Below are 8,240 nucleotides of genomic sequence, written 5' to 3'. Positions count from 1 at the left end.
TATTAAAATTATTTTATGTACTCGCTCAGAAAACACCATGTTACTTGTTAATATCCATAAAATCATGCGTCGAGTAGTAAGACCCTTTCAAAAACAAAACTAATTTTTGAAATTTTCAGGTATATTTCTAGTTTTAATTAACAAATTAAAATTATTGCTCAGACATCATAAATATTTTTGCAGTTTACATGATAACTTTAGCGATCCATGAAATAAAATTATTTAAATATAAAATTTTCAGGGAATAATCTAGTTTCAATTCACCAATCAGATTTTTTGTTAAATTCTAAAGGAATTACTACATTTTATATAACTGTATCTACATGCTTTTAATTATGTTAAAAATACCATTTTGATCTTCATATGCAAGATGATGTTAATAACATTTGTTATTACATTGTTCTACTTTTTTATAATTAATTAAAAAAAACTTTTTCGACAAAATAAGTTCTTAAAAAAGTACAAAACTCCATTAAACCAAAATGAACAAAGGTAGAATCAAATAATCTACCAGGAATACAACTACCACAAATAAGTATAAAAAAATAAATGAAACCCAAAACAAACAAAAATTAAAATAAATAAGAGTCAAACTCAAAACAAGAAAAAACTAGTATGAGTAGGATTCTAAACCCCAAGCTTTCTAAAAGCCAGAATATAATTTGTACTTTACTGAAAAAAATCAAATGAATTTTCTGAAAGAAATCTGCATTGTCAACTTAATATAAATATGCTGAAAATTATTCCTTAAAATCTAAAGAAGGGGGAGGCGGCAAGCGCTAACAGTGGCTCTTTTTAACAAAGGTTGAAATGACTTTATTTCTCATTTCCCTTATTATGCATATTTTTTAATATCATCTAGATCCTCCGGAAAGGAGGACATAGCCTGCTAGAGTCCGTGGAAGGCATTCTTTAAAAAGATTGTCGCTCTAAGAACTCACCTTGAAATCCATAAAAATAATCACCATTTAGTTCACTTTTCATATTTCATACCTCCCCCGGGAAATATTTGAAGGGCTGTACTTTTTCACGCATAATTATCATTTTCAAAGCATTTTTTTACGAATATGAAGCTCAAATATAAAAAAAGAAAGTCGATGGGGGCTTGATAGCTTCCCTCGCATAAAAGAGAGCCTTAGATAAAAATATACATGTGTTCAAGCATATAGCACATGCATAGACGGAACATCCTCTACCCCCCCTCCCCCAACGGTCTATGATAGAAAATGCTTGCAGACAAAACACCCTAAAGAGGAAAATGAAAATGACAGCCAGCTGCCACCCAAACATCTAAATATCATTTAATGATATTTAAATATCATGTAAAACTTGTAAATAACCCTAGTTTCAGCCCAAACTGCCAGATGTCTAATAAATAAACGATGTTACTTATTATGGACCTGGTAAAACTACAAAATCAAAAATTGATCAGGGTAGATATACCTTCCCTATGTCTGATGACAAAATTTGAATTCAACATTTTAATCTTATGAAATAATATTTGTCGTAGATATCACTTCATATCGATAATGTAATCCGAAACTATACAAGATGACGAGTAAATTGTATATGATGACAATAGATACATGATGTCATTGTTAAATCTTACAAATCAATATGTCTGGGCGGCGAAGTGAAGTCGGTCCCTGAGTTAAATGCTCTCAGGCTTTTGCGGGGTGGCTTAGGCATTCTAGTTCTCTAAACTCCCACCGGTCATAATATTTATTCATTACAGTCATTACAGTAGTATTGGGCAATTGGATCCCAATAGAGCCCAGCCCCTTCGGATCCCGGTCCGGACACTTTTCTTTAAGAGACCATGGGGGTTCCCTCAATGCTGTCATCTACATAACCAGAGTCATAGATGTCGTTATTGTTAACTACAATTATTGATGATGACATGTTTTTTTCCAACGACACATTTTTTAAGCTTTCTAAGCAGTGTTCCATTGATTTTATTAAATTTTATGTTTGATCTACGAGTTGCGCGTAAGACCTATGATTTCCTAAGGTATAAGAATGATACGTTACTCGACTGAGCCAACAAATCGTTTATGATATTATGGTCTCCCTCCAGACCATACTTTATTATATTATGTTCTTCAAAATTGTATACTAAGACAATCAATGTATTGTTTCTGGGATGCTGGCCAAACTCATGTTTGATAGATAAACATATTCTTTTGATGATAAATGGAACTTGTTTCGACCTACAAAAATTGTATTGAGTACAACTGGCCAGGTATCCTTTTTATAATGTAATTGTGTCTTATATTCGAAAAGAGGGGGAAACAACCCCTAATATTCATAGAATCTTAATAAGAATTTTGTGTCTGAGGCTACGTAAACAGTTTCCCCCTAAAGACATATTTTTAACTTTTGGTCATTTTTGTGAAATAGGTTTCGTGAAATTTGATTCAATACCGTAAGGGGGCTACAGAGGTAGCCTGGAACAAAAAAAGGGATTGGAGGTGGAATAGCATCCCTTCAATCATTGCTAGACCATTAAGCTCTAAATTTCTGACCTAATAAGTATTCCCAAGTTTCTACAAGCTTCTATGTGAAGGAGTTGAGGAGAAAAATAGTGCTATCAAGCTATCAAGAAAAATAACTTGATAGATAAACATATTCTTTTGATGATAAATGGAACTTGTTTCGACCTCCAAAAATTGTATTGCGTACAACTAGCCATGATGATTTGAAGAACATAATATAATAAAGTATGGTCTGGAGGGAGAATCCTTCCCCTCCCAAATCAACTATGGGGTCTGCTTAAACACTAATAAACTTGAGCTGACTGCATAATTTCATGCCGAAAATTATTTTATTTTCGAAATGTCCGGGGATTTTCAGGAAGTCTTAAAAGATGCTGTATAAACATAAAAGCATATTTTAGGAAAAAAGGAACGGGAAAATGAAATAAAATAACCATAAAGAAAAACGTATGGCAATATTTTCGTGCACATACAATTTTTCACCCCTTTATTAGAAACATTACACTTTTTAGCGGAAAAAAAATGTTGTAATAGTACTGGGTTTTCTCAAAGGTATCATCGTCAGAGAAAAGTACTACCCGTGGCAAGTGACGATCTTGACGAGAAGTTAATGTTTTCATATTGGAGACCCATTCATTTTCTAGACTAAAAACGAAGAGATCTTTTCGGAGCTATCAGAAACCATTCTAAAGCATTTAGCGTACTACTACTAGTGTTGAGCAAAAAAGCATTTTTGATCTCCGAGCATTTCATGCAAAAGCAGTATAACCGGACAATGTCCAAACTAGGAGAAAGCACAATTTCTAAATGATAAGCTGTAAGGCTTGAACAACTGATGCTACAACTAACTTTCTGATAATAAGCCAAAACTTATCACTTACATTTTGTTTTAACCTTTAAGTGTTTGAAAAATTGTTGTTTAAACAGCTGTTTTTTGGACGAAAATTGCTGTTTTCTGTTCTTATGAAATAACAGAACAGAAACAGGAACAGGTATTCTGTTTCTGTTGGCCCGTTCTGTTCTGTCTCATTCAAGCTTTGTTTTTTTTTCTGTTTCTACAGAAAAACAGAACAGTGCCCATGCTTAGTCCAAAATCACATTCAGGGATTTGTGATGGATGTGCCGCTAAATTAATTTTGTGATAAATTCGGCCTGCAACTTTGAAGCTGAAAACATTACGACTATTGATGGTTCAATCTTCGCTTAAGTTGAAGGAAGCTAAAGCAAAACATGAATTTAAGTTTCGGAATTGTTTTTGGAACTCTTTAGAGAGCAAGTGAAGTCCGTTAAAAGGCCAAACCAATTCATTTAAAAGTCGTGGAGGTTGCCATGCAATTCGATAAAGCAAGCCACAGCCTCCAAATAAATTAAATTTGTTGGCTACTCTTTCCTAGGGAAAATCAACGACTTCATACAAATTTAAAGGGTCTCAATAACTTGTAATTAATACTTGCGTAGGTTATTGGATCCTTATAAGTTATTACTGGGTTTTGCACCACAGTTTCTTGGCGTCGAAGATTGCGATGGTGCTGTTTTTCAAACGGAATGGTTCTTTCTTCTTCCATTTCACTTTTGACTTGTTCTTATTCTCGCTGTCACTTGTCTTCTTGTTCTCGCAGTTTTTGTCGGCAGCACAATTCTTTGCTTTTGATTTTCATTTTTGACACCTTTGATACACACTTTCGCTTGTAATTCTCGCTGCCACTTGTCTTCAAACCGCATATTTTTTCTTGTTCTCCCTGTCACATATCTTCTAACCGCACCGTTTTTGTTCTTCATTTTCATTTTTTATTTGTTCGTATCCTCGTTGCTGCATGTTTTGTAACCGCATATTTCTTTGCTCTTCACATCCGTTTTGACTCAGTGTTATTGTCGTTTTGGCGTCTTCTTGATCATGTCTCATTTGATGATCCAGTTTGTTCAGTTTGAGAAACTGTTAATTTACGTATTTGTCCTCTAAGTGTTATAAAACTGCTGAAAATGCCTTTTGTAAATAGACTCTAAAAAACGGAATTTTGATACCAATAGATACATCGAAAGAATCAGAATTTTATGCTGATTTTAAATATAAAAGTTTCGTCAAGTTTTGTCCTACCTATTAAAATTTACGAGCCTGGGAAAAAAGGGTGTCTTATATTCGAAAAAAGGGGGAAACAACCCCTAATAGTCATAGAATCTTAATAAAAATCAAATCATCAGATTCAGTGTATCAGAGACCCTTTCTGTAAAGTTTCAAGCTCCTATCTGCAAAATGTGGAATTTTGAATTTTTTGCCAGAAGAAAGATCACGGATGCGTGTTTATTTGTTTATTTGTTTTTCTTTTTCCCAGGGGTTATCACATAGACCCAGTGGTCCTATAATATCCGGAGAGGACTGGGGGGGGGGTAGAGGGAGGGGCAAAAAGTTGGAAGCGGGTGATTGGGGGCTCTAGTGGGTGATATGGGGTCCTGGATGGGAATGATGGGAAGACCCAAACTCATGTGCAAGCCCGGTAATGGAAAACCGATGTGCTCAGGACAATTACATTATAAAAAGGATACCTGGCCAGTTGTACGCAATACAATTTTTGGAGGTCGAAACAAGTTTTATTGATCATCAAAAGAATATGTTTATCCATCAAGCATCTCAAATCATCATGGTATGCATATTCTCGGAATGATGCCAAAAAAAGTGCCCAGAAACAAAGCACTGGTAGTATTTACCCAAAATACAACTCCAATTGTGAAATCAATAGCGCAATTAACTTGTTACGATATTTTTACACTTAACAGGAGTTGGCCAGCACCCCAGAAACAATACATTGATTGTCTTAGTATACAATTTAAAAGAACATAATATCATAAACGGCTTGTTGGCTCAGTCGAGTAAAGTGTCATTGTTATACCTTAGGAAATCGTAGGTCTTACGCTCAATTCATACATCAAACATAAAATTTAATAAAATCAATGGAACACTGCTTAGAAGCTTAAAAAATGTGTCGTTGGAAAAGAAAACATATCATCATCAATAATTGTAGTTAACAATAACGACATCTATGACTCATATATGACATATATGGCAATAATATAATGCCACAATCTAAATACTCAAATTACCAAGGACAGTGAAAATGAAATCCAACAGCTTGAATTTATTAAGTGGACACTTACATAGCCATTTTTACTTGTAAACTAGTTGTAAAACAAGGTGGCACAGGGCTCCGTTGCCCCTCCCCCCTCACAATTGATGCCACTGGAGCTAGCAGATCTATCTTGTAGACATAATGTTCAGATTTACAAAAACAAACATACTGGTAACGTTTTAAAATTTATATACTTATTGTTTAGCAATTAATTAATTATTTATTTTTTATTATTATTAATTATTTATTATTTATTTCCTGGTTTCGACTTGGCTACACAATAATCTGACCCCATAACAAAAAGAATCAGCCTGTCTCGTCCATTATAAGCTTTTTTAGTTTGTGTGGCCAAACTATTTAGAATTCATTTTGTGGTCTTGCCATAACTTGTAGAGCTCAAGTAAGCTATACAAATAAACAGCAGAAAACGAAAACCCGACATCTAGCTTCCCTGGAATATTAAAAAAAAACCTCCAAATAAGCAATATGGCAATGACGTACAACTAAAAATGGCTTTGCAAGTTCCTGCTTAACCAATTTAACCAACCAGATCTTATTTTCACTGTCGTTGGCACTTCAATTAAGATAGACTAGGGTTTGTGGTTTAGTCTGACAACAGAGAAATAGACAGTTTACTCATAGAACTGTTTGTACCACAGATTTGTACAATTCGCAAAATATTGCTATCTCAAAATTTTGATTGGATGTGTTTGTGGGAATTTTGGGCGTGGGGGGGGGGGGCTAGTTGCCCTCCAATCACTTTCGACTATTAAAAAGGGTAATAGCCCTTCGAATTTCCAATTCGACTATTGTAAAGGGCACTAGCCACTCCAATTTCCAATCGAATGAGTCCTTTTCGAAGTTTCTATGACAACTCTTTCGATACGAAGTGCCCAGGTATGAAAAAAAAACAATTGTGCCCGCATCGTTCTTTACTTAGGCAGCGCGCAAGCGCTGCCTATGATTGACTGGATGTGTTTGGAGAAAAGATCGGCGTGAGAGGGGGTTTAGTTGCCTTCAAATCACTTTCGACTATTAAAAAGGGCACTAGTGCTTTTTCCAATCGAATGAGCCCTTTTGAAGTTTCTACGCTTTCAATAAAAACCTTATACGCCCCCAAGGCATAACTTACAACCCTTGTCCTGAGGGCTGTGGGGGGATGGAGTGGTTGACATCCTTAAAGACCCAATTTCCAAAACTTTCAACTACGTTGAATAAAAAGGATATCTCAAAGTTTTGATTAGATGTGTTTGGGGGAAAGGTGGGCGTCAGAGGGCGGGTTAGTTGCCCTCTAATCAGTTTCGACTATTAAAAAGGGCACTAGCCCATTGAATTTCCAATCAAATGAGCCTTTTTAAAAGTTTCTACGAAAACACCTTCTATAAAAAGTCTTATATGCCCCCAGGGCATAACTTACAACCCTTGCCCTAAGGGCTGTGGGGGACTGTCCTCAAGAACATAATTTCTATCTGGCAATCAACTACGCTGAACAAAATGGCTATCTCAAAATTTTAATTGGATGTGCTTAGGGAAATGGTGGGCGTGGAAGGGGTGTTAGTTGCCTTCCAATCACTTTCGAATATTAAAAAGGGCAAAAGCCACTCCAATTTCCAATTGAACGAGCCCTTTTCGAAGTTTCTACGACAACTTCTTGGATACGAAGTGCCCTGCTCTAATGGAAAAAATTAATAAATAATACTCTCTGCAAACATCGTTCTTATATGCCCCCAGGGCATAACTTAAAACCCTTGCCTTGAGGTTTGTGGGGGAGTGTCCTCCTCTTTACTTAGTCCCCGTTTCTTGTATCGTTCTCAAGTGACCCCGTTCTTTACTTAGGCAGCGCGATCGCGCTGCCTATGATTTATACAACAAATTTCTATATAAACCTTTCTATAACCTTTATAAACTAAACCTTTCGATCGCACTGCCAATGATTTATACAACAACTTTCTATATAAACAACTTTCTATATGCCCACAGGGCATAACTTACAGCCCTTGCACTGAGGGCTCTGAGGGGGTTATCATCATAAAAGACTTAATTTCCAGAACTTTCAACTATGTTGAACAAATTGGATATCTCAAAGTTTTAATTGGATGTGTTTTAGAAATTGTTGGGCGTGATAGGGGCGTTAGTCGCTATCCAATCACTTACAACTGTTAACGAAGGAACTAGCCCTTTCAATTTCCAATTGAATAAGCCATTTTGAAGTTTCTACGACAAAACTTTCAATAAAGACTTTATATGCCCCCAAGACATAACTTAAAACCCATGCCCTGAGAGCTGTGGGGGAGGTGTTGTCATCCTTAAAGACCTAATTTCCAGAGAGTTTAACTACGTTGAACAATATGGATATCTCAAAATTTTGAATGGATGTGTTTTGGAAAATGGTGGGCGTCAAAAAATGTTGATTGGATATGTTTGGGGGAGTGATTGGTGTGGGGGGGGGGGTAGTCGGCCTTCTTTCACTTTCAACTATTAAAAAGGGCACTATCCCTTTGAATTTCCAATCGAATGAGGCTTTTTTGAACTTTATAAAACAATACAGTCTATAATAACCTTATATACCCTCAATATATAACATAACCCCTTTGGCCCGAAGTTTTTCTAGGTGCTACAAACT

This window comes from Artemia sp. Qi Xiang Cuo, chromosome 2 (assembly GCF_049724085.1).
Source record: "Artemia sp. Qi Xiang Cuo chromosome 2, ASM4972408v1, whole genome shotgun sequence".
NCBI classification, from domain to species: Eukaryota; Metazoa; Arthropoda; class Branchiopoda; order Anostraca; family Artemiidae; genus Artemia; species Artemia sp. Qi Xiang Cuo.
The sequence above is the reverse complement of the archived record's forward strand: the minus strand, read 5'-3'. Positions refer to the sequence as shown.